This window comes from Tamandua tetradactyla, chromosome 1 (genome assembly GCF_023851605.1).
Source record: "Tamandua tetradactyla isolate mTamTet1 chromosome 1, mTamTet1.pri, whole genome shotgun sequence".
NCBI lineage: Eukaryota > Metazoa > Chordata > Mammalia > Pilosa > Myrmecophagidae > Tamandua > Tamandua tetradactyla.
The window spans coordinates 32474257-32502254 of NC_135327.1; the positions used below are offsets into that span (position 1 = coordinate 32474257).

The following is a 27998-nucleotide window of genomic DNA, read 5'->3' on the forward strand; positions in this document are numbered from 1 at the left end:
AGCTGCTTAAAACTATACGAGTGCAATGAAAGAGAGAAACTAGGACTTCCTAGGGTGCTGAGGAGGGTATGTGTCCTAGATTGGGGCAGAGAGAAGGCAATCATGATGGCTCCTTGGAGGAGGTGACATCTGAGCTGAGTTTTAGGGATGAGTAGGTGTTAAGAAGATAAAGAAAGGTGGGGGTGGGCAAGAGTACTGAGGCCAGAACAGAGTATGCTGCATGAGGGGAAGTGGAAGGAGTTTATGGTTGCTGGAATATGAAATTTGAGGCAGGGAAAGATGTGAAAAGGGGACAGGAGAAGAGGGTGACGGCAAAGACTTCTCTTATCCTCACAGCTTCTCTATAAGGTGGATTTTAATAGCCAATATTTACAAAAATCAGCTCTTCTTTTTCATTTACTTTCAGCCTGGGGTGGTGCAACACATTTTACAAATGCTCTATTAATGAATACTCCCGATAACCCCCATGATCTAAACTAGATCCGATTATTATGCCCATTTTATAGACCTGGGAACTGAGTCTCGGAGAAATGATGTCACTTTCCAAGGCCACAGCTGACGAGGGGCAGGTCCAGAAGGTGCGCCTGCGCAAGCTGGGCGGTGCTCGCCGTTCTGGCCATTGTTTCCTAGCATTGTCACCATCCGCCGGTGGTTCTCCACCAGAAGCTGGGTAATTACTGGACAAGAGTTTGGTTGCCCCGTGTGTGCGCGCGCGCGCGCTACTGGCATCTAGTGGGCAGAAAGAAGGGATGCTGGTCGACCACACACATGCACAGAACAGCCCCCACCTCACTCCCCCAGCAAAGAATCGTCTTGCCCCAAATATCTACAGCAAGGAGGATGAGAAGCCCTGCCCAAGATTACTGGGCTGCTGGGTGAGCCTCTGACCTACTTTATTTTGATGGGAAAGGGGGCAGAATTTGTTTTTATTTAACCACCTTATAATGCAGAGCTCTATTGAAGCAAAACAGTTTTAAGCCCAGCAGGCAGTGTGTGTGCGGTGAGCCTCTATCGGAAACCCCACTCATGAAGTACATGCAAAAGGGGGGAATAAAAGGAAAAGCTTTCCTGCAATATGCAAACTGGAAGCCGTTTGCTGACTGTTTACAAAGAGCCTGACTTGGGTTTATCGCTTCCCAGCCTGGGGATGATGAGGTGCTGTGTGGGGCTCGTGGGAGAGGGTCCGAGGTCATTTACCGGAAACTTCCCTTCAACCCACGCCTGGCAAATCAAAGAGCCAAGGTGGTAGGTGTTGAAGGGAAAGGGAGTTTTTCCATTCCACCCTTGATCAGAAGCAGGATAATGGCTCTGATGACGGATTATGGGGAACGTGTGTGCTGAAGAAAGACAAGCGAGGGGCAATACAAAAGGAGATTGCCAAGTCCTGGGCAAAAGATGAGAGGGGAATGCCTTTCTATCCATACCAAAAACAATTATTCGTGATTTGGAAGAAAAGCAGCTCAGCTAAGGAGTCCTTATTTCACTCTTTCTCTCCTTTTAAAAATATAAGTAGGTGGAGGAATTTGTAACTTATAAAAGCACAGATCAAAGAACAGTGGGAAGGGCCAAAAATAAGAATGTGTAAGATCCTGGGCTTTCTTTGGCCTCCTCAAACCTGGTAGTGTTGCTTCCAGTTTGTGATACTGCTGAGCTTTCTCCCTTGAACAAAACAGAAGCGTGGAGCAACCCAAAGAGCGCTGGTTGTCAGACCTGAGACGAAACTCTGACTCAGCCACTTGCAACCTGCGTGAACCTGGTCACGCCTCTTTGTCTCTCCTGCCTCCATTTCCATATCTGATTCAAGGTGGAAACCACATCTACCTTGCAGGATCTTTTGAGGGTTAGAGATGATTCATACATGTTTAGCACCTAAGGTGCCATCTAGCCCATAGTAGGCGCTCAAAAATGGTACATTTTTTGAGGTTGATGCCTCTAATTTCATTCAAAAAGAACATTTTTATTATAATGACACTCTCTTACCATGTTCCTAAGAGAAAATCCTTCCTTCTGTGTTTCTTCCCAAATGGCCCACAGACACATTTTGCGTAGTTGTCATGTTTTAGAAAACTCCACACTACTTGTGGTTTTGTTTCTTTATCCTTTTAGTCATAGCGCTCCTGAATTTCAATAGAGTATCTGACCCTCCAGAAGACCGCACCAGAAAGACTGCGTTTCTCAGCCTCTCTGGCAGATAGATATGATTATGGATGATATGCTAGCCAATGGGACTTGAGTGGAAGCGATATGTGTCATTTCCAGGTAATATTTTTAAAGAAAGGGGTATGCAATTTCCTGCACTTCCTTTTTCCCTTTCCTGCTGGCTAGAACATGGACGTGATGGTAGCAGCTAGAGCAGCCATCTCGGACCAGGAGAAGTATTTTTTTTGTAAAGGTCACTAAATGACAAGATAGAAGGTGCTGGGGGTCCCAGAGACCAAGGAGTGTCTTGCTAGCTCTCAATCACATACCTGGACTTTTGTGTGAGACTGAAACAAGCTTCTATCTTAATAAAGGCACTGTTATTAGGGCGGGGTGGGGGGTGGGTGGTAGGGGAGAATTGAAAAGAGTCTGATTTTAAGGGAGCCAAACAGGCATCTGGTTTAATGTACTGGTCCACACTTAAAAATCAGGAGATTTCACATAAACATTTAGATTTTCAAATTTATCTTGAAAAATTCGAAGCTCTTGAGACACTAGGATCATGGGTTTTTCTCATACCAGGGTCTCTTTATATGAGGCCTGAGGTCTCCTATTTTCCATAGCCTCCTTCCAGCATCTTCATTCATCCGTACTTGGCCTGGAGATTGGGCCTTCTCCTGGGTGTAATTCCACAGAGATGATTTATGGGAAAGCCACAGGCGAGTGACCCTATCTTGACATGTATTTAGGGTTTAGGTGCCAGGTCCTTCATTAACTGCCCAGCGTGTGTTCTCTCTGTCAACCCTCCCAGCACCAGGAGGTATTATCACTCCCACTTTAAGGACAAGGGAACTGAAGTGTTGAGAGGACAGACTTGTTCACCATCATGCAGTTGTTCAGGGACGGAGCCTGGATGATCCTGGGGGCTGGTCAGTTTCTACTCTGCTATTTGATCTGAGCTCCGAGACCTTTGAATTTCTTTCTACCGACTCATTTGCAGAAATACAAATGAATGTAAGACGAGGATTTCCTGTGCAATTAACAGAGTTTGCTTCCTCTGCCTTCACCACACAAACTTGTAGCAACAGTTTTCCTTGTCTCGTTATTGTGAATATTTTAACTCGGGGTGATAATATCTCTGTCATCACACACTGCATCGCTTACAGGGAGGAAAACTGCAGAACACAAATAAAGCCCTGACGGTCGGGGTGGGCTGGGGGTCCATTTGCGAGCCACCAAGTGCCGGTGCAGATGATTAAAGTGGGTGGCAGAAGTCCTGGGTCCTCGGAGGGTCCCCTAGAGCACTGTTTCCTGGGAAGGTTCATCAACAGATATGCACAGTTGGCTCCCATCACAGTTCCCGGGATGGTTCAAGGCCAGAGCTCGCGGTTGAGGCCTTTCCCATGCTTGCCTCATGGTTTGGCTTTGTGTCTCCCCCACGCCCGCCAGCCTGCAGCCCCTCTTGACAGATACACTATCCAGACCATACGACAGGCATACATCAGGAATGCTTTGAAAGCTCAGGAAGGAATCTGGGGGCCCTCCTTGGATCCTGGAATCACAGAATGTCAGAGTTGGAAGGAACCTCCGAAAGCTTCTGGTCTGACCCTTTCGATTTATAAAATAGGAAACAGACACGGAGGAAGGAGGAGCTGACCAACAGTCATCTGTACTGTGACCCCGTTTTTGCGCACATTGAAGGGGAAGGCAGGGTGAACTTTGGGAAGAGGATGAAGAGGATGAAGAAGAGAGCAGTTCTGTGGTCCCTGTTCTAGGCACTAAACTAAGTACTCTGCATGGAGTTTCTCATTTAGTTCTCACCATGGCCCTCTGACATGGATCTGACTCTTCTAGTTAGAGGAACTGAGGCACAGAGGCTCAAATCACTTGGCCATAATAATATAACCATAAAGGGATTGCTCCTCAGGTTCAAACCCAGGTTGTCTCATTCCATGGCTGAAGTGTTACCACACTGGACCGGGCTCTAGTTGGAAGACACCAACTCAAATTCCAACAAGCTGACTGCTTTGGTGAGTACAGCAGGCTGGGTAGGGCCTGTGGTGAACTGGTAAACAAATGCCCATTTAAAGGGAATAGCTGCTTGCAAGTGCTGCCTCCCACTCCCCAACAACTGCCATGCAAATATGCAGGTTCTGTGTTGTAAGATTTTGCAATTTCTCAAGAGTCCAGAAATTTAGATATTTACGTGAAATTTACCAATTATTGATGTCTGTGGAGATCATCAGAACTGTTCACAACTATTTGTGTCTCCTATGCTTTCAGGCCTTGGGGAGTTTTGCACTTTCCCACCCCTTTGAGGTTATCCAAGGCCATGAGAAGTGTGATCAGAAGTGATGCCCTGGGGGTGGGGGGCAAACTTGTCCCCTCTTGAGAACCTTAAGTATAATTGAACATCCCTCCTCCAAGAAAAAAAACTTCTAGAAGTAACCACTGTTATCAGCTCAGTTTCTTTCTTTCTAGCAATAATCTATGTATAATCAAATACATAATGCTTTTACTCCACCTCCATTTTAGATACATGCTGATTTTCTCCCCCAAATTAGGATCACACTATCCTTTGGCAACTTTCTTTCCATTCAAAATATACCCTCTAGGGTAGTGCGATGTTGGCTCAGTAGCAGCATTATTGCCTGCCTTGCCGGAGACCCAGGTTTGATTCCCAGTGCCTGCCCGTGTAAAAATAAAAAATAAATAAAAATAAAATATATCCTCTATCCTTTTCCATGTGTCTTCATTTAGAACTTCTGCATATTTTAAAAGAAATACCTACATATACATTGGCTTCATGTACCCTCATTTATTTAACTGATCTTTTACTGATGGACATTTAGGTGTCCCAAACATTTCCTTACTATAAAAAATACTGCATTGAGTGTTTTTATATTTAAATCCTTGCACATTTTAAAAATCAACATTTCTAATGGAATTGCTGGCTCAAAAGGTATGCATCTATAATACTGATAGATTTCTGCAAGTTTACTGCCAAACCCCCAATAGACTTTTTGGCCTCCTTGGTAGCCTTGGAATCTTGGAGTTTCAACCTTTTTTTTGTTTTTAACCTCCAGAATAGTGTAGCAGTTAACAGCATGTATAAAAATGTCAGTAATCCTGACTTTGAGAAACTCTGCCTTAATGTAATAAAGACGTAAGTTTGAGTCCTGACTCTATCATTCCACCTACTGTGTGCGTGTCATTAAGCAAATTAAGCCTCAGTTTCCTCTTCTTTAATAATTACAATAATAGTAGTGCCTTCTTCAATAAGTTGTCAGAATTTATTGATATTTTATATATATGCCTAGCATATTGCAATTATTTATTGTTATTAATAACAAAAATCAAGGGGATAGGAAGTTCAGGAAAAGAAAGCCAAAGTTTGCACAAAATCTAACGACTGAAGAACATTGAGTTGCCAGATGATTTATAACCTCTACAGAGATGAACTTTGGATGATGATAAAATGAACATGATAGAAAGGAAAATATTTTTCCTCTTCAAGGAGATCATAATTAATGTTTGAGCCACTTGCTGCCTATGAATTCAGTAGAGGGATAAATACCTATATTTATAAACATACAAACAGAGCATATGAAAAACAGGTTTTTAAAATACGCCTCCACACACTTAGATAATAGAATGTTGTGGGCATATGGATTTTCCCCTCACTTGGGTGATGCACCATGATTCAGGAGAGGCATAATTCCTTCCAGGGTAATTTCAGAATGTTCCTTTCTGTTCTTACTGGGAGTGAGTCACCATCATAATCAGATTATCTGGAAAGCTGGTTTTCAACTTCCCCTAAAGTACATCAAATAAATCAAAATAAAGAGTAAGGTGCGCCAATTGGGCTCCTGGGTTTTAAGGACCCTGTTTTAACACCTCCCTCCTCTCTCAAGTATAAGGAAACTTGAACATGGGCTTTGGAAAGAGACACATATATATTCAGATTCTGGCTCTGCCATATATTCTAGCCGACTTAACTTCTCTGGGTGTCACTTCCAGCTGCAGAATGGGGTAGTGACTATGCCACGGGGTGTCTGAGTATTAAGTAAGTGAATGTGAGTGGCAGCTGTTGGCTTTGCCTCCCCAGCATCTGGTAACTTGACCCCAATTGTCCTGGGACACTATCTCTCCTTTGTTAGTCCTGGAAAATCACATGGGCTAACTCCTAGGCTGGCTTCCAGTGACCCAGAACTGGCCAATCAGGGTATTGCATTGCCCTGAACAAAATGATAGGTTTAGGGCTGGGCATGCATACCAAACCAAGCCAGTGAAACCCAATTCCAAGATATCAATTAGAAATGCTAAGAAGTAAATATGGGACTGTTGAGGTTTAGTATATAATCTTAGCTTGCCATCCTGCTACTTCCTGAAAAGAAAGGCTTCTAAAAGAAAGCAGAGATGGAGGGAACAAGACCTAATTCTGATGATGCCATTTGAGTCTTTGGATCCAACTTGGCCAAAGGTGGGGCCTTTTGATGATATGGACTGATAGATTTATCTGTTTTATTTAAACCAGTCGAGGCGGAGATTCCAATCACTTGAAACTCAGAGTCCTCAATATTATGTAAAGTACCCAGCCGCTGTCTGGTAATCAGTAAATAAGGAGCTGGCTGGGAACTTAGGAGGTGCCTCCGCTTACTGCAAAGACTAACCAATTTATGTTCCCTTTGGCATCTGAGAAGACAGAGCTGCCTGATAACCCTGGATGACTAGGTTCATGGTACAGTAATGAAAGCAGCTTCTGTGCCTATAGAAACAACAACAGGAACCCTGGGCCCAATTTACTCACACCTGGCCCTATGCCAAGCTGCAGGTGTCAAACTCAGGGAGGGAACAGAGGCTGCTGTGGCTACTTTAGTATGACTGTGCTGATGCAATCCCAGTCCCAGTCTGTGATCAGCCAGAAGGTGCTGATGTCACCTGGATAGGGGGGAGTGAGCTCCAAATAAACAGAAGAAAATAACCCTGCCACCAGGCTTCATAGAGAGGGATGGGCCTGGTTTGATAAAGCCTGAGAAGAGTGTGGGTAGAGACAGACACAGCACGGAGAGCAAGCTGTGGTTTCAGAGAGCCGTTCGTATCCCAGCTTCACTCCTTTCAAGCTGCATAACTTTATGTTATTCAGCATTGATCAGACCACCTCACACCTTGGCTCAAAATCCTCGAACAGTTTCCATCACATTTACAGTAAAGACACAAATCCGTAGCATGACCGCAAGCCTCCCCTCTAACTCTAGCCCCCACCACTCAGCCATTCACTCCCTCCACACCAGTCTCGCTGATTCTATCCATGCTGCTCCAAAACTGCCAACAGGCTTCTGCCCCAGGGCCTTTGCACTTGCTATTCCTTCTTTCTGAAATGCTCTTCCCCAGACCTCTGAATAGTAATCTTCTTTACTTCATCTATGTTCTTCCTGAAGTGTCACCTTGAGAGACAGGCTTGCAACAGCCCACCTTCCCCACCACTGTTTCCTTCCTTTGATGCATCACTCTGAGATGTTATTTAGCAATTCTTTGCTCAGTGTCTGTCTTTCCTTTTACAGTGGGCGTTTTTGTCTGTCTTGCACACTGCTCTATCACGAGGGCCTAAAACAGTGTCAGGCATAAAGAAAGACACTAAACAAATGTGTTCAATTTATTTAGTTTAACATGTATTTACTGAGTATCTACATGTGCCAGTGAGAGAGATAAAGGTACCTGCTCTTTTTAATGAGACATATTCAAATAGACGAATCAAGGCATAAGAGGAATAGGCTAATTTCAGAACGCGGAAAGTTCTCCGGGGTGTTAAAGGGTGACTGTGGGACAGAGGAGTTTTTAATCAGATGGTCAGAATAAGACTCAAGGAAGAGGTGAACTCAACAAAACTGTGAGAAAGCCCATTTTGCCATGCATAGACTAGGAAGGAGAAGAATGGTTCCAGGGAGCAGGAATGGCAAGTGCAAAAGTCCTGAGGCAGGAAAGAACTTCATTTTTTTAGACACCTAAACCCAGTCATCATTGCTGGATGAAGGAAGATATGCAAGGAGACAGAGTCAAAGAAGTAGTCAGGGTCATATCATGTCCAGGCTCAGAAGGGCAGAGAGAGGTAAGGAGTTTGGATATTCTTCTATGAAAAGCCAGCCATTGTCTCACTTCTTTAAGGCTCCATCTCATCCTTGTGAAATGGAGATGATAAATACCTACAGTGGGATGGAGTCTCAATGAGATAAGGCTTGTACAATGCCTGTTACAGGGGTTGGTAAGTAGCGGGTACCTAGAAAATGTCAGCGACTACTGGAAGTGGCCTAGATGCCCAGTCCTGCTCCTCAAATGCAAATGCCCATTGGTGAAAATGAGCTTTACGGATCAAGCAGGTTTCAAATAGACTTTCAAATTCTCATTAGCTCCTTCCTCGAGCTGGGCAAACTGTCCCTATCTCCCCAGATGTGATCCTGTATTAGAATAAACAGGCTGCTCCTGCTGAAAGCATGTGCGGTGTCAACAGAGGGACCAAAAGTATTAACAGCAAACTGAAGTGGCTCTGGGGGCCATAAAAGCACGTGGGGAAGGAGGGGGTGTCAGAAGGGCACAGTTGGGTCCTGGGGCCTGCGCACTCATATGGCTGTCACCCCTTACTGTGTGCAGGTTTAGGCACACAGTAGCCAGAAGGTGAATTTTGTTTTATTCAAGCAAAAAAGCCTCACCTTGTAGAACTCACAACTGGACACATCAGCCATGTACCTCCTGCCCTTAATGAGGTAAAAAATCTCAATTCTTTAAGACCTTCAGGAACATGTCACTTCAAATAGGTCTGATGGAGGGCCCCAAGCTTCGGAAGAAAAAGAGGATAATAGAATTACACTTAATTAGAAAACATTTTGCCTAGGAGCTGATTGGAATACCTAATGAAATGTCCCTTATTTAAATATTTGGTATTTCATACCAAAGAAAGATATTTATTTATTTATTTATTTATTTATTTTTATTTGGAGTCTGATGTCCATAGGACAGTTTTCTAAGTTAGAGGTTTAAATACTAGGGGAACTTTGAAAGGTTGCCAGGATTTCTATTTATAAATACTAATTTCACCTAAAAGTTTCACCTTTTTATAAAAGGAATGGTTTTTGCGGAGGATAATCTGGTTGAGGGACAGCAAACACGGGCTTATTTCTGCCTCTAGTTACAATAAGGTGCCAGTGCAGGAGTTGTGGAAACCTTCAACCCACGGGAGGCCTTAACCCAGGGGAGGCCACATCTGCAAATTCATCAGAAGGAAGTAATCCTTCTTTAGCTAACAGGGTATGCTGCACAGACAAAAGTTATCAGAGAAAAAAATAGATGCAACTTAAATGCCCAACATGTGGAGACTTACAGTACATTAATACCACAATTAAATGAATTCTACTATGAATTCAAACAGTGGAATACTGTGGAATACTAGGCAGCTGTTAAAATGCAAACAAATATATACTGACTAGAATGATATTTATGAAACATTAAGTAAAAAGGCAAAATTAAAACAAGTACAAACAATATGATCCCGTTGAGAAGATTTGCCCGTGTATCTATTTACATACTCACATACATATGATCGTTTATGTGATAGAGTCAAGTATGGCATATATGATATATAATATATGAATGCTTGACAATATTATATATATAAGATGACATAACAGATAAATGTATAATACATTGCATGTATTCTATAATATTATCATGGCACATATAACAAATAATACAATAAGTGAAACAGTCTTCTACATTATATATGATAAACATGATATATTTTATTAAATATAGAATAGATGTTTATTAATTTTCAAACATATATTCTTTATTTACCTCTGTAATATATGGAATAATATATACATACATATGAACCTGTACACATACATATTACTAAAGGTACTTTCAAAATGCCCATTTCCAGGCACCTGTTACTTTTATAACATGAAAAATGAAAGGTATTTTCAAACAATTTCTGAAAATCTATCTGAAAGATTCACAGAATATACCTTGCTTATTCGGATCTTAGGGTCTTGTGCAAAGCAGTTGTTTAATTAGTGTTCAAAAATTGAAAAAAGAGAAAGCAAAGTAAGAGAAGATAATCATTTCACAAAGAAGAAACAACCCCAGCCTCACATTAAAGGCTGGGCACACACGGCTCAACTAATAAGATGTGTCATACATTTTTACTTCATTTGTTGCTCTAAGAAAAACAAGGTGCTCTACCTTTTTTTGTGCTCTTGAGTCAGAATTCTTAATTCAGGTGGAGCAAAACTGCTATCTGGGAATATGGCATTGAAGGACTATTTGTGAATTGTCTTTTCTAAAGACCTGTAAACACATTTTCTGTTTAGGTAAATTCCATTGTATATTATCACACTAATACTTAAGGATTTTTAACTACATATGAGAATATCTATTTATGAATGAGGCTTAAGCTCAGGAGTACCTAGCTAATGCTAATGGCTGGATATGCTTTCTCTAATCTCAGTAGTTTGAAAGGCTCCTAAGTGCCTTTCAGCCACACCTTGTTGGTATACAGAGAACTACTTTTGTGCTATGAAACCAATGAACTCTGCTTTATTTTATTTAGTTTCTTTGATAACCTGCCTTCCCCATTAAACTGTAAACTCCATGAGCGCAGGGACTTTGTTTGCCTTTCTCACCCCATATCCCAGCACACAGCAGCATGAATGGCAAACGCACGTTAAATAAATAAGTGAATGGCTCTTGTCATTACATTGCATTACTATAGGGAGATAATATTTCAATTACCACATCACTCACTTTTCCCACTGTTTCTTGGTTCTTGTCATTTTTCTTACGTTCATTGGTTTGCATTTTATCGTCCCTTGAGTTTTGTAGCAAGTTTCCTTAAAACCTTTTATGACATTAAAAGGAGTCCATGTAATTATTGAATTAAAAAAAAAAAAACAGATACAAAACTCCTTCCAGAAATGGCCTCTCTTAGGGTTGCCCTTTCCCCTTCTTTGCTTGACTCATTGCTGATTTCACATCTCCTGGGTGCCGGGGTTAGAGCCCAGCTCTGTCTCCATGGGAAAGAGAGAACTTCTTTCTCTGGAGAACAGGGAGCCCAGCAACAGACACAGGGGAGAGTAGAGAAGCAACCAGAGAATAAGAAATGCCAGGGAGTGGCCTCGAGGTGCTGTTTAGTAGAAAGTTTACAGAAGCCAGGTGGTTTCTCTCTTTCACCCCTATATCCTGTGCTTCTATCTCAAAACCATGCCCCAAGTCCCTTCACATCTCCCTTGCCACTTCTATCTTCTTGGTTCCAAGCAGCCTTGTAACTTGTCTTGCCGCCCCCACCTTCACAGCTGTCATAGCAAAGACTTTAAGAAGGAAACCATGGGTGTGATGGGGGAGTGATAACTTATATACAACTAAAAATTTCTCTTTTTTTCTCCCTTTTTGAGTATACCATTCATTGGTGTTAATTATATACACAAAGTCGTACTTCCATCCCCATCATCTATTGCCAAAAATTTACCATCACCCTAAACAAACTTCCTACCAATTAACAATTAATCCCCCATTCCCCTTCCCTACTTGGCCCCTGGTAACCCATATTCTAGATTCTGACTCAATGAATATGCATATTCTTATTTCATACATATGAGATCATACTGTAAAAAAAAAAAGAGGAAATCAGACTGTCAACTACCTGTGGAAAAAATCCACCGTTGCACGCAGAATAAAATCCAAATCTTTCGTCCTGGCCTATAGGTCTTACAGGAGCTGGCTCCTAACTAGCTTTTAGACTTCATTGAGGGCCATCCTCTTCCTAGCTCACTATGTGCCAGGAATTTCGGAGCTTTCCATTGCTAAACAGTCCAACTTGTTCCCACTCTGAAGCTTTAGCACTAGCTGTTCCCTCTGCCTGCAAATCTCTGTCTGCAAATCTTGACATGCTCAAATACTTCCTCTCATTCAACAATCTGCTTCACCGTCCCCTCTGCAAAGGCATCTTTGCTAACAACTGCTTGTAAAATAACCCACCCCCACCCACATCTTTCTCGCTGACCGTCTTCCTGGGAATTCAACCCTGAGATTATCTTGTCTGTTTTTGGTTATTGTGAATCTCACCCATCAGCATGCCCACTCAATGAGGCCTTGTCTGTCTTGTGCTCCCTTTATCCCCAGAGCCTAGCACAGTGCCTGGCACAAAGAAATTGCTGAATAAATAATTCTTCAATGTTCACATAGGAGAGACACCTAATTTTGTAATAATTCTTATAAAAGCTAATATCTCTCAACCACTTACAAGCTGACAACTTCTAAAATTGTTATTATACTAAACTTGCAAATGAGGAAATAGCCTCAGAGAGATTATCTTACTCCAGAGTCCGTGTTCCTCTCCACTGTCTCCCACGTGCTGATTTATTATGAAAACAATAGGTTCCAACTGTAAATTGAGATCAGTAGTCTCACTTACTCATTCATACATTCTTTTGTTCATTCAAGAAGTATTTATTGAGAATATATATCCTAAGATGGTGCTGGGCTCTCAAAATAGCTTTGTTGACAAGATAGTTAAGGTTATCCATTTACTATTCAAAAATTAGTTCTGATGACTAGAGAGAGAAATGAAAGGAAAATCCTAGAAGAAAAATAATATTTGTTGAGCACCTCCTAGGTGCCAGGCAGTGACCTAGGCCCTCTCCATGCACTGCTGAAAGCAATCCTCATAGAAAGCATTATAGTACAGGTTATATTTTTCATCTTAATTTGCTGAGGCTCAGAGATGTTAAGTAACTTGCTCAAGGACACATTGGTAGAAAATGGTAGAGAAAATTTGTGTCTGTTGCCAAATAGTCTTCTTTCCACATCAGCACACAGCAAGAGACACTGAAATAAATGTGTGTAGAATGAATAAATGAAATATCCAGCAAATCTAATTTATGATGCTTTAAGCCACCTGCTTTTAGTCGATTTCATATCAAATATATATAATTCTGAGCTGTGAAAATAACTATTCTTGATTTGGGAAATCAGTTTTGATATCTGATGATGAAATATTCTTTGTGTTAATGATTTTAGGAAAAAAAAACACCAGCCGTCAGTTCAAATCATAGCAGCTACTCAATTTATTTGGATTAATCAATTTCTATAACTTTTCTGGGCATGGAAATTTACCCAAGTTCACCAGTCTGTAGTCAATAATTTAAAAATTATTTGAAAACTTGCCATATATGAGGCACTGTTCAAAGACCTTTGCATGTATTGTTATATTTAATTTCAGACAGCCACATCTGATATGATCTGCATTTTATAGGCCAGGTGAGTAACAGATTAAGTGACTGGCCCCAAGTCTCCCGATGATGGGAAAGTGGCAGAGCCAGGATTGACACTCAGCCATTCTCACTCCCGAGCCCACTCTCTGGACTCCGGGAAGCAGCGAGCTGGAAAAAACAAATAATCAGGACATTGGGAAAAATAACAAGAATCTTTACGCCTCCTCATCGGTTCTCACAAACCCCTTTCAAACTGAATCCAACAGTGAAAAATAATTTTTCCCCAGGGTCTGATCCCCAAATGCTTTGAGGATGAACTCTTTACTTTTCTCACCACAAAATGATTCAAGGACTCATGAGGCAAATGTTGGCCTTTGGAACCCCATCTCAGAGCCTACCCAAGGCCTAATGGATGGCCTAAATGAAGTTACCAAGTGGTCCTTCCCATTTCTGGCATCAGTCAAGAGTTTATGTCCAAAGATTATTCTACCAGACAGGTCCTGCGGATGTGATGGGATTAGCCAAGTTTCAAAGCTTATTTTTGACCTCCAACAGAAAATTGAGTACATACGCCTGTGAAGGCTATAGGGACTATGGGAGAACATCAAGTTGATTCATCAAATTAGTTCAAACATAATTGACCTGCTTGACTGGCTATAGAAGCTATAAACTTGTCAAAAATCCATCCGTTCTTATGTTAAATAGAGATACAAAGCAATGTTGTTCAGAATTTGACATTTGTTGGACTTTAGCCTGCTAAGAATGCTTTGTTTCCTCTTGGGGGAATTTGTTGAAAGATGTGCAGAGTGGATAGATCACAGAAGGAGAAAGAAACTCCTACTAGTTGTTAGAAATACCAGCTTATGCATATCAGACCTAAAGTTATATCCTTTTCCTTGGGAGACCCATAAAAGTTAAAGTCACATTTGGAATTGTTTTGTTGTTGTTATCGTTCACTTGACTAATCATGCTGCACATGGATTATTGCCTTTTTATAACTGAGAGTGTTCTCAGAAATGAAGGTGAGTGATATATGCAGCATGGAAAATCTTTGCTTCTTTCGAGAAACACATTCTCTTGCCCATATTCCCATGTGGCGCTACAGAATGCAAAAGCTGAAAATTATGAATTTCTTCAAAGAAAAATCTGCACAGTGTCAGTGCAAGATTTAAAACTTGAATTAACATCTTGCCACTGTCAAATCGCGTAATTCTCTCTTATACAGCTGATTACCTCAATCTACATTCATTTCCCTTCTCTCAGTGTCTGATGGGCATCTCTGTGCCTAGCTCTGTGTTACTTCTCCAAGGAACCAAGCGCTCAGGAGTTCGGTACTACAGTGCTTTATAAGCCTACACAGCTCAAGTTCACTTAATTCACTCCTCCTCAGATCTGAAATTCTTCAACTGTTGTCTCATTTGTCTTCTTTGGGTGACTACTTGTCTGGTTCCTAATTTTTATGCCATTTTGGGGTAATTTTTCCCTTTTTTGTTCTTGACAAAGACCAAGGAGGCCTCCTATAATTTGTGGGTGACTGACAAGGTTGAATGCTCTTAACCCAAATGTTTTGATTTACATCAGAGGGGACCTCCAGGCCCTAAATGTGACAGGATGCCATGCTCCTTTAAAGCTAACGAATGTTAAATCCCAGTAAGCAAGCCCTTTACATGCTAGTCCATAAATTATCCCTTCGAGGGAAAATTGGCAACACACATCAAAAACCTTAAAGTGGGTGCAATCTATAGCATTCCCACATCTGGAATTCTATACCGAGGAGATAAATAGACAAGTGTGTGAGGACATGGATGTGAGGATGTTAACGTTGCTTAGCATAGGAAAAAGTTCAAATAAAACTACATGTCCAGCAATAGGGTTAAGTAAATAGGTTAATAAATACGGTATATCCCTACAATGGAATACTTCTAGCCATGAAACCTTCCATAGTGCACCTTTGTTAATTGGTGGGAAAAGGTATTCATGATAAATATCAAGTGAAGATCAGATTAAAACCACTCTTGGATTATACCATCCTTTGTATTCCTATATTGTCTATATTATGTGTGTCTGCATGGAAAGGCTTTTTGGAAGGTCATAGTCCAATGCATTAACAACAGCACTATCTGTGGATGAATTTTAATATCTTTCTTATACTTTACAGTGCATGAATTCTACTTTTTCAGTGCATAATTGGAATTACGAATTCTAATTCATACAGTACATAAATTCTACTTCTACTTTTACAGGCAGAAGAAACAAAGATACTTTTATTCTAGAAAAACAATGCCCATTGACTAAGGAGGGAAAATTGTCATCGAGTGTGACCTATTTTAAAACAACTCCATCTATATCACATTGGAATTAATGAAGCTGATTGTAAAGGGACACTAGAATAAAAAGTTGAGCAGTAGCCCAGAAAGAGAGATGCTGTGCAGATTTGTATATGCTTCTGGGAACTCTTGCTGACTACAGATGTACTTCATCTTGGCTTCTTGGCCCACTGAGTTCAAGTTTTGCCTATGAAAGGCGAACCTATGAATTTCCTGGCAAGTGAGACTCAGGTTGATTATTTTTTAAGTCAATGCTTTATTGGCAGTGAAACTGAAAACCTTAAGAGTGGTGTTATCTATGAATATACTGTGTATGTATTTTCATCGAAACTAACCATTCGGGGGTGGGTGGTCCAGGAAGAAAGTGATTTAGCTTAGTTAGTGATTAAGAACCAAACCCCTAAGCCAACCTGCCTGGGTTCAAATCTTAGGTATACCAGTTACTGGCAGAGTAACTTTGGGCAAGTTACCTATCTCTCTTTACTTCCATGCTTTCATCAATAATATGGGGCCAACAGTAACAATTGTATCTGCTTTATAGAGCAGTCATGGTCAGTAAATGTTAATTACTGTCATTATGGCAATCCAGCTGTCTCCTGAAGCACAAGGTATTTGGGGCTGGGCAAAATCTCAAACTGATGATTTAGGAGTTACCAATCTGGTTGGCAACTTAACTGGTCACATGACCTTGCTGCTGAACTCTCTAACTCCTGATATCTTCTATCTCAGAGTCATCGCCAGCTAAACCAGATTCTCACTTTGAATGATCTGGCTTTCACAGTTACCTTCATCCTTCTGATTATATCATATAACCTATAACTTAGGTCCTCACCAGACCCAAAGACAGTAAGATGATTCTGACCTCTTACCCCATCGAGATTACAAGCGTTGTTCTAAGGCCCCAGAGTAGGGTGAAGAAACAAATTGCTCATAGGAAGGACTTCATTGAAAGACGCATTTTACTGGCATAGACAGTAGTTTTATAATATAATCAATTACTCCCCAAAATTTAAAAATTCAAGAATAAAAAAATCTGAATTTCTGGACTCTCTTAAGAAAAAGGAAAGCTTCTCTTCCTTTGAGTTTCATTTAAAAAATACTGCCACACTAAACATCTGAAAACTTTCTTGAATCACTGCACATCTTTCCAATTTCCACCCAAATGACTGACATAGTTGTGGTTTATTCATTTTCATACCTGTTATTCCATCACATGAATAGACTAAAATTTATTTTTACATTCTCCTACTAATGGAGGGTTTTGCTTATACAAACGATGTTGCTATGAATATTTTTGTACCCTCCTCCTGGTACATGTGCAACGAGTCAAGTGATTTGTTTTGGTACATAAACCCATGTGTTAAAGCTACAAAGAAAAGCAGGGGAATTATAAACACTCAATTTTGCTGAGTGGTTCCCACAGATGTGAATTGGGGGGGAGGGAGGGAGCACAGGGGATTTCAGTGCTATTTGTAACATTCTCTACCACTGAGTGTGGAGTCACAGGCGCTCATTTTATTATTAATGCTTGATAATTCACACATATATTGTATAAATATGTATATATTTATGTGCGTGTATATTCTTTTGTAAGTATCCAGTTTGAAAAAAGCAAAAATAAATATTCTGGAATTAACTAAAAAAGTTGAGAAATCTAGCAACATTGGAAGCACATTCCCACGACTGTTAATTCATTAGGAAAGAAAAGATAGTTCAGTTCATCAGCGTCTTTACCACCCCATTCTCCATTACATTATGTCTCTCTATTATTCATTTATGTTACTTGCCTGGGCCCTGCAGGCATTTGAGTTTATGATCCCTGACCTAGAAATGGTACAATCTCTGGAATAAAGCTGGAGAAACCCATTTCCCTCCCCACAGAGTCTTTCCTGGCTGTACAGTGTGACTGAGGTATCCCTGAGTCTACCACTTGTCACAATTGTAAAGGCCATTGAGGCAATCACTCAGAAACCTACCCTGACAGCCATGGTGGGTCTAAGACCTGAACACACCACCCCAGCCAATAAAAATGTGCCACTGAAGAGAAGTGACTAATAACTAGGAAAAACAAAGCAAAGCAAACAAGTTCATCTTTCACTTCCTGTCCTAATTTCCAGGGCAAAGGAATACAACCCTAGCAAAGAGCTTCTGCTAATCATCCACCCTAGCTAAGGTGGAATGCAATAAACAAAATCCGGGGATCCCACCATAGGCCTCTAATGCCCAGGCTCCTCTCTTCACTGAAGTGAGGAGTCCCTTTGAAGGCCAAGTGGGGGATGTGATTCCTGTAGGAGTTCTTGCTGAGGATGAACCCATATCACTCCCAGCACTGCCTAGAAATCTGCTTGAACTGCCCAGGTGTGGTGGGATATCCAGTGAGCTAGGTTTTCACAGACATAGGCATCTCAGTCTTTCCAAATATTTACCCTATTTGTGGGAACAGTGCCCTACCTCTAATACCCACCATCAACATTTCCCAACAAAACCTTCCAAATTGAGTCTGAAGCTGAGAGGAGCCTGTAGATATCCTGCACCTTATTGATTCTGTCTCTTAATGGCTTTTAAAACTGCATCTGAGTTCCCATCCCAACCACAACCATCTCACCTAGATAACTTCAGCAGCATCTCCACTTTTCTCTTGACTCCAGTCTTGCAACAGTCCAGTCCCTTTTCTACTTGCAAATAGTGAGATCTTTCTTTAGAAATTAAATCATCCATCTCCTCTACTTTATGAGTAGAATATTCAATGGCCCCACTTTTTAGAAAGTGTAAACTCCAGAGTGTAGGTTTCAAGTCCCCCCAAAGTCGTCACTCTTAACCCTTACCTGTCTTCCTTTCTATCTATACTCCAGCCAAACCCAGATATTTGCAGTTATCATAACCCTAACATATTTTACCCTACTCCAACCCTTTCCGTTTGTTAGTCCTTCTATCTGGAAAATACTTTCCTCTACTTGGAAAATACTTCCCTCCTCCGGTATACCCCTTTCTCCCCACTTGCTGTTATTCAAACTTCAATCCTCAGCTTCATCATCACTTCCCTGAGTAACTACTTTTTCTCAATCACTATGATTAGATAAGGTACCATAAAGTGCACGCTAGAACTGGATATATGGTAGAATTATATTTATTAGTTGAAACCATTTTGGTTCACATACATTCATGTATACACACAAATACATGCATATCTGTTAAAATAAGTATGTAAGATAATCCCAAACCACACACACATATCCTTTGGCTCAGTAATTCCATACTTTGGAAGTTACTCTATGAAAATAAACATGGGGTATGCTTAAATATTTAGCTCAAAAATTTTATCAGAATATGGTTGCAGCAGCGAAAGTTTGAAACAACCTAAATATCCAACAATAGGGAATTGACTTAATGAATTAGAGTACATCTATTCAATGAAAGGTGAATTTGGTATTAAAAATGGGGTTTTAGAGCACTATTTAAAAATATGAGAACAACTTGAGGATGTATAATTAACTAGGAAAGGATATCACAGAATTGTACATATTTTAAGTATAATAATATTTTGGTTGAAAAAGAATAAAAATGTACAGAAAGGAAAAACAGCAAAGTGTTAATGGCATATTTTGTGTGGAAATGAGTTAACTTTTTCTTGCTTGCTTGACTGAATTTTATAAATTTGTTACAATAAATGTCGTATTTTTTGATGTAAGCACAGCAATAGTTTTGTTGACTTTTCTGTTGTTAAATTTTTGCAAAATGTGAAACGGTGTTTCGGGAATCTGATCTCTGTTGGAATATTAGGGGCCACATTGTGGGGGAGTGAGGTAGAGTTAAAAAGAGGAAAACAGGCACGTTGTGAACATTTGCCTTTTTGCAAATCTGATCTCATACAGGCTCCAACTGTGTTGTACTTACGGTCCCTGCCTCTAAATTTTAGCAGTCAACGTCTTTTGTGTATATGTTGTGGGGAGGTAGCTTTGGTTTCCTGGATTCAGGACCAGAAGTAATTTCCTGCTTAGAGAAAAGAATACATAACAAAGGGCACTTGTGGGGCACGTGATATACCCGCAAGCAAACAGGCTACCATGCCTTAGTCTCTGGATGCCTAAAGGGTCCTATTGCAGAAAGCCCTTGGGGTATACTTTCTGGGGGTAGAGGCAGGCTCCACATTTTTCCAGGGGAGAAGGGAGCAGAAAGAATGTCATAGGCAATTGCAGAGCTCCTAAAAATCGGGTTTCTCTTCAGTAGAGGAGAATTAGAAGTGCCCATTGTATTTTATTTAGTCTCTGTTGTGGATGGAATCGTGTTTCCCACAAAAGGCATGTCCAGGTCTCAGCCTCAGGTCCTGCAGGTGTGGGCCCACTGTAAATCATTGAAGATGTTACTTCAGGTAAGGTGTGGCCTAGTTGAATCAGATTGTACTGTAACCTGATTACTGGAGTGCTTTATAAGCAGAATGAAACTCAGATCAAGAGAAGAAGCCACAGGGAGCAGCAGATGGAGAAAGTCAGTGGAACCCAGAAGAGAAAGGAGGAGACTCTACCATGTGTTTTGCCATGTGAAGGAAAGGCCAAGAAGCCCCAACGATTGCCCAAAGATACACACTGAGGTGGAGGGTTGGCATGATCCCTCATTCCCTCCTTTCATGTTAGCCTGTTGCCTGGTAGTGCAGCTAGGTGTGCCTATGCAGGTGGATTTGAGGATTTTACCTGATCTTAACAGAGCCCATTTGGACACATGCATCTTTGTGCGGCATTTTAGCTAGGCTAGTCACTTAAACCACGTATTTAAAAAGAAAAAAATTACAACCAATCATGTGAATCAATGTATCATGAAATGATAAACAAAGTTCTTCAAAATTTATGAACCATATTCAATCACTTTGCTCTCACTATAAAATGTTTTTAATAAAAGTTAGAAGGTTTTTTGAATACTATAAGTAGGATGAAAAAATATATGTACACACATATCTAATTATCATATAAATATGTGTACATACATACACATGATGCATAATACAAATATATATGATTTCTATCTCATTCTTACAACGTTTTTCCATTTTGTACATATTTTAATGAAGTCCACTTTTTATGGATGCAGCAGCACAAGTATATAATTTACAAATGCACACAAATACATATTCTAGGGTTGCATGTTTAAAGTCTTCCTGTAGGATAGGCACACGGTATTGAGAGGCCACGAACTTTCTCTCACCAAGACCATAAGCCCTTTGAGATCAGGGATAAATTACAAAGTTTATTCATCCTGTTATCCTAAGTGCCTGGTTTTGGGCACAAAATAAAGGTTTACCGAATAAAGGAAGTTTCCCTTAAAACAGAAATCAGAAAGTCAGGTTGAAATCACAGCATATGATTGAGCTTTCTCCCAAATCTTTAAGTTTCAGCCTAACCCACTAACAATAATCCCTCTACACCATGCAACAACTGAAAGATATGTACTTATGTATTTATTTATTTTGGCAAAATATCAAATTGTATGCTCTGTTTATAAGTACTCAGAAAATAAAAGATTGGAATGAATTCTCTCTCTTTTCCTCCCACACCACTTCAGCCAAAATAAAATAATATAAAAAAGGCCTCCCCTTTATGGCAATTTGTAGCTCAGAGCCAGTTTTTAGAGCTGAGTAATAAATCCCAGAAAAACAGTGACTACAATGGAAAGGCTGACAGACATTTAACACTAATGGTGCAAACAGAGGGCACAGCAGGAAAATGTTCTAGTCAGTTTCCCCACATTGAATTTTCAGAGATTGCTCACCAATGTGCTATTTTTTAGTGGACAATTCGACTATTCGCAAACAGAAAATTTCCAAAATACTTGCAAAACCCAGGGAAAAGAGATTTTCTTGATATTCCTGTTTCTCACAGGTTAGATTATCACTAAATAGCTTCTTCAATTGCTTTTTTCTTTAACTATAAAAGACAGAAATGACATTTGAACCATGACAGCTTGATAACTAGCTGAAAAAAAAAGACAAACTACGACTGCAACTAAAACTTGAACTAAAACGGCTTCAAGTATTCATGCCACTTTCATATCTCCCAACACTTACAGGATCTAGTATTCTAAATATAACATACCACTTTCTAGAGGCTAAAAACGTAAATTACAAAAATCATTTGATTAATATAAAAGAAACCAAAGAGGGCTATATCTCTGCACCCCACAGTGTATATTGAGGTCTTAAACTCATCAATTCAGGGAAAGAACGTTTGGATCATATTCTGACTCCAATCACAATTTCTGTTATTTCCCATTGGATTAGGAGCTCTATAGATCATATCTTTGACTTCAAGGATAGGAAACAACCTTGAAAAGTCATGAGTATCATCCTTGAGTGCCCCACATCTGACATTCAAAACTTCTTGTATACTGAGAAGTAACACACCCACAAACCGTAGCAACACGCCAATTGGCAAGATCATTTTATAATTATAGCAAGGCTTCCTTACTGGGATTTGAAGAATATGGATCATAGTGTTTTATCTATTTATGTTTTAAAAACAGCTTTATTGTGATATAATTTGCACACTGTACAATTCACCCATTTAAAGTGCATATAATTTATAATTCAGTGGTTTTTAATATTCACACAGTTGTGTAACCATCACCAAAGTCAATTTTAGTACATTTTCATCACTACAGAAAGAAGCTCTGTACCCAAAAGTATCCCAATCCCCCTTCCCCAGCCCCTGGCAACAACTAACCTACTTTCTGTCTGTATGGATTTGTCTTTTCCGGACATTTCATATAAACGGAATGTACAATATGTGGTCTTTTGTATCTCGCTTCTTTCACTTAGCATAATGCTTTTCAAGTTCACCCATGTTGTAGTATGTATCAGTGCATCATTCCTTTTTATGGGTGAATAATTTGCCACCGAATGGATATACCACATTTTATTTATCCATCAGTTGATACCCATTTCGGTTGTTTCTGCCTTTTGGCTATTATGAATAATGCAGTTATAAACATTCACGTACAATTTTTTGTTTTAGATTGGAGTAAAAACACTCCCAGGTGGTAAGAATTTACTTCAGAATGTTATTGGGGGTAGTTGGGGGGTGGGGTAGTCAGAAGAGTTTAGCAGTACATTTTTAGAAGTCCTGGAAACTCCACTTTAGATGAGAAGGGATACAATAACAGGTATTTTTCCACTGTAATAAAAACATTAGACCTACTCATGTAATTATTCCATACAAATACAGAAGACAAGGAAGGGCAAAGATGACATTTCGTCATCTTCATTGATCCTTTAGGCTTACATAAAGAAACTTTTATTTTACTCAAACATATATTCAGTAAGCAACATTTGCATACGAAATGTATACAATTAGATGTACATGTAATTAGCTACACGGTCATGTTGCAAAAATCCTAGGTGTCTGTATATGGAACCAACCAATGTGCTTGGCATTTTTTATGGGCAAGTATGGATTTTGCAGGCAGATTTACATTACAAGCATTCAGAGGAAGGATTAGGACTGCAGAAAATGGTGCAGGTATATTTTTAAAAGATGTTTCTAGCTCACAAGGACTCAATTTTGAAGCCCACCTGGGCATTCTGCATGCACAAGCACTTTCTCTGTGTATAATTTAGGGGCAGTTTGAAACTTTGGCCCAATTTGATCAAATATTGATAGACGGCCCAGTAAAACGTGGTATGGGAAACAGCTACTTTACTGCACACTGACACTGTAAATTTGAAGAGACACTGTCAACCTGCTGAGCTCTGAAATTTACTTCTCTTAAAGACAGATAAATCCCATGGCTAACACTGAAGATCTGTGCTAAATATACATACTTATGTATCTCATGTAAGGCCCTCTATAATAAATTTCTCTTAGAGGTTAGTGCTAAGAAAGAATTTGTTCTTTTTCTGATGCATGTGTTTGCTTTCTTATTAGAGAATGAAGGCTCATGTTTCTCTTTTTGCCTTTGCAGCCAGGAACCTCTGAGTTTCATTTTGGATTCTGCTGTTGTAGCTCTTCTTAGCTTAGGTAAACGTACCTGCCCCTTTATTATGAGCCCTTTCATGATTTCATTTTACTTCTTTTATTATAAGTCATCTCAAATTCTCTTTGGAAGAAAGCAGAAGAGAAATGGTTAATAAACAAACTCAGGTCCTAAGATTGCTCTAAATGTCTCAAGGAAACTTGGTTTCAAACCTCTACTTGGGTGAAATTTGCCCAGAGAAATTCATATGACAAATATCTGGATATGGAACCACCACTTATGATATAAATGCAGCTTCCTCCTTTGCCATCCAACAACCAATTTAGTGGTAGAGATTAATCAGATTAACTTGTCATAGATGTTACCTGGTCTCCCACACGTGCCTGCTAAGACTGCTAAAGACCAACTACACACCCTTTTGGGCTTTTCCAAAATGGAGAATGGAGACACATATTTATGATAAGAAGGAACTATTGGAAGAGATACTACCCCCACTTCCCATTACGAATGGGAAAAATTTAGTTTTAATTAGGCTGAACTGACACTGTTAGGAAGAAAAAACAAGGAAGGAAGGAAGGAAGGAAGGAAGGAAGGAAGGAAGGAAGGAAGGAAGGAAGGAAGGAAGGAAGGGACTACGGGAGCCAGGGGGTGGGGGGAGGGATAAAAAAAGAAAAAGAGAGAGAGAGAAAGGTAAAAATCAGGTTCAGCATCAGCAGTACAACTTCCCCGTAAATGGGTGTTTCTCAAAACCTTGGGTATCAGAATCACCTGGAGGTCCTGCTAAACCAGAGCTCCACAAAGCTGGCTCCATCTCTAGAGCTTCTGAGTCAGATGAGGATTTGCATTTCTGACAAGTTCTGTGGTGATGCTGATGCTGCTTAAATATTGCCACACCTTTCCCCGAGAACAATACAAACTGGGTACATTACTGTCCTAAAACCTTCCTTCCTCTTACCAGATCACAGTGCCATTCTGCAACATTAGGGACTGATAAAGAAGGGAGAGGAGTGAACAGAGGGAAGGGGCTGGAAAAAAGTAGAACACATTCTCTCCGCAATTCCACCACTACGTAGATTTCATCCTTGCCCCATTACCTCCCAATGTTTACATCTGTATAAAGAAAGCCGGAAAGAAGAAAAGCACTTAAAAAAAAAAGGAATCAGTTATTGAGTGTATGAGAGAAAAGAATAAATCTGTTTGAATACAGTCTCCTAGCACTAATGATTAGGATCTAAAAATAACCCCAACATATTTTTAAATTGGAAGAATACCCATAAAAATAAATTGAAAGATTGGGGATGCATTTTTAAAAAGGTGAAACAAAATAGGATCCCAGGATAGACTTGAGGACACAGAGTTGCGCCTTGAATTAAATCTTTTCATGATCTTTCTGGTATGCAACTATGAGGGGAGAGCTAGAGAATGTTGTACAGATTAAAAATCCAGCATAAGGGAATCGAGGCATTAGGAAAGAGGCGTCAAAGTACAACACCAAACACTACACTTTTAAGTAATCTGATATAAAGGCAATGGTAGTCGGTGATGGTACAAATACAAAGTCATCACTTTGAAGGTGACACGGGGTATTAAATAATAGTTACAAAATGCTTTAAGTTCACTAGACTCAGATTCATATTTTTTGTTATCTGTCTGGAGTGACTATTCATTGGCTGCTTCCCAAAATCAGTCCTACCCCTCCCCTCCATTAGCCCATGATTTCCACTGAAACCCAGACCCTACTTCCCGGGTCTAATAGTGGAATACACGATGCGGGCTCAGCCAATTAGCACTTCTCAGGCCCAGAGATTCATATGGGAACTGGGCAGATGACCTAAGGGGTTCTAAACACACATTTGCTGGGAAAGACAAGAAAAAAGACGCTTTCTTTTTCCTGTTTGTATTAGTTAGGGTTCTCTAGAGAAACGGAACCAACAGGGAACACTTGCAAATATAAAATTTATGAAAGTGTCTCACGTGACCGTAGGAACGCAGAGTCCAAAAGCCACAGGGCAGGCTGCGAAGCCGATGACTCCAATGGATGGCCTGGACGAACTCCACAGGAGAGGCTCACCAGCCAAAGCAGGAATGCAACCTGTCTCCTCTGAGTCCTCCTTAAAAGGCTTCCCATGATTGGATTTAGCATCACTAATTGCAGAAGACACTCCCCTTTGGCTGATTACAAATGGAATCAGCTGTGGATGTAGCTGACGTGATCATGATCTAATCCTATGAAATGTCCTCATTGCAACAGATAGGCCAGCGCTTGCCCAATCAGATGAACAGGTACCACAACTTGGCCAAGTTGACACCTGTCCCTAACCATGACACTGTTGGATGTGACTGAGGAATCATATAGCTCTAAGGTCTCCTAACCATCATTTTGGGGCCCCAGGAGAAGGCAGTCCAGAAGGAAGCTGGGTTCTTGGTGATACTGTTGAGCTGCTTGATCAGTCCTTCCCTGAAGTGATATGTGTCACCTATGGGTTTTTCCGTTACAAGAACCACTAAATTCCTGTTTGAATTGGATATTTCATTTGTTGCTTGCAAAAGAATCCTGTTATTGCAGTTCTCTCTCTTTCCAAATTGTAGACTTTTCAAAGCCAAGGCCTATGATCTTATTAAAAAATATCTACCTGGGTCAAAAGCTGGAAATGCCACTATTAATAAAACACTATGAGCAGCACATAGACCAACAGAGAAGACAAACATGTTAGATAACTATGATGCAATACTACAGGTCACAGACTATGGAAGATGCTACTGAAGCACAGAGAAGGAAATCCCTAGCCTTTGGGGAGGGGATGGGTTAACTTCCAAACAAAGGTAATATTTGGCTATTCTTCAGCCCCTGGGCAGTCTTAGTAAATGTTAGGCTTGATTTACTTGTTAAGTGAAAAGATTCAGAATTTTCAAACTTCTGTCAGTTGTGTACCACTTTTAGATGTTTTTTTAAAAAATCTGTATACTATCCTTACTATACTTACCTAATTTTAAAAGTTGACTATTTTTAAACTTAAAAATCTAGTTAAAGGTGCACAGGTAGTTCAGTGGTTCGAACGTCCACCTTTCATGCAGGAGACCCAGGTTTGATTTCCAGATCATGCACTCCCCCCTTAAAAAAAAAATCTAGTTAAGCCTAAGCTTAAGCAGTAATATGTATTAGATCATCATTTAGCTATGTCAGTTAAATTTTCTTCAATTGTCTGTGTGTGTATATGCCCAGTTCTGCAACTTACTAGGTGGGACACTGGGTAAGCTACTTAATTATTCTCGCCTCATTTAAAAATGGAGATTTATAATAGCCTCTATCTTACAGAGTTGTGAACATTCAATGAGATAATACACGTAAAGGGATTAGCATAGATCATGGCACATAGTCAGATTTCAATAATGGTATCAATTATTAGGGTGATGATGATGATGATGACTAGTGTTAATTGTATAAGGCATGAGGCATGGTGGAAATCAGCAGGATGGCTCAGAGTCAGTTCAAGTCTCTTCTTTCATGTCCATGTTAGAAAACTACTTCCATGCTCCTTAAAAGTTGGTGACCCTGATGAACAGAGCCCTCTATGCCAAACTCATGTGTGATATTTGATATGAGTAAGAAATAAACTTTCATTGAAGTCCTTGTGATTTGGGAGTTATTATGCAAGGCAAACTTCATGGGTGTGCAACCTGTGCAACACCACCCCCACTCCAAACTCATATTTGATATACAACACGAGTAAAAAACAGCTTTTGTAGTGCTAAGATAACTGTGATTTGGGATTGTTTGTTATAGCAGCATAACCTAGCTGACCCTGTCTGATACAGGCATATAAAGTTATAGATTGTCTTATTTTTACTTTTTAATTTTGTTTTTGTTTCCATTTCTTGATTTCAGAGACTCCTACAAAATTTTGGAAACCATAAAGAGAATAATGATTTCTCTGCTGGCCAGAAACGCTTACACAGCTGATGCCCATGAGTCACATGGTTGAAGGCTGCCTGCTCTGAGGAGGGTGGAGAGAGGCTAGGGCTCTGTTCACTTTAATTGCTTTAGTTCCACCAATCAATTAACATTTGGCTAATAATCCCTTTCAAATGAGTCATTCTCACCAATTAAAGGCTGATTTGTTGCTAACTGCACCAGCTCATGGTGAACACACCTTGTTCTTTGGAACTACTTAGTGGATGCTTTAAATGGAAGTTATTGCTGTGATAGACTCTCTTTAGACAGTGACAAAAGAAGTCATAAGGGGGGAGGGGGGAGGAGGGGGAAGGAAGAGAAGTCCTGGGCAGTGCTCGGCTGAGTGATTGAATTGGA

At 40.2% G+C, this 27998-nt stretch overlaps 1 protein-coding gene and 1 long non-coding RNA gene across 4 annotated transcripts in view; one reads left to right on the top strand and one right to left on the bottom strand.

The window, feature by feature from the left end:
• TSHZ2 (teashirt zinc finger homeobox 2) overlaps positions 1-27998 on the bottom strand; it is a 458954-nt gene that overhangs the window by 386712 nt on the left and 44244 nt on the right. The gene's annotated exons all lie outside the window — the stretch shown is intronic.
• On the top strand, positions 660-27918 carry LOC143644558 (uncharacterized). The gene is made up of 4 exons (XR_013156753.1): positions 660-875; positions 2113-2259; positions 23678-23733; positions 27576-27918. It is a non-coding gene; the product is annotated as an uncharacterized LOC143644558 (long non-coding RNA).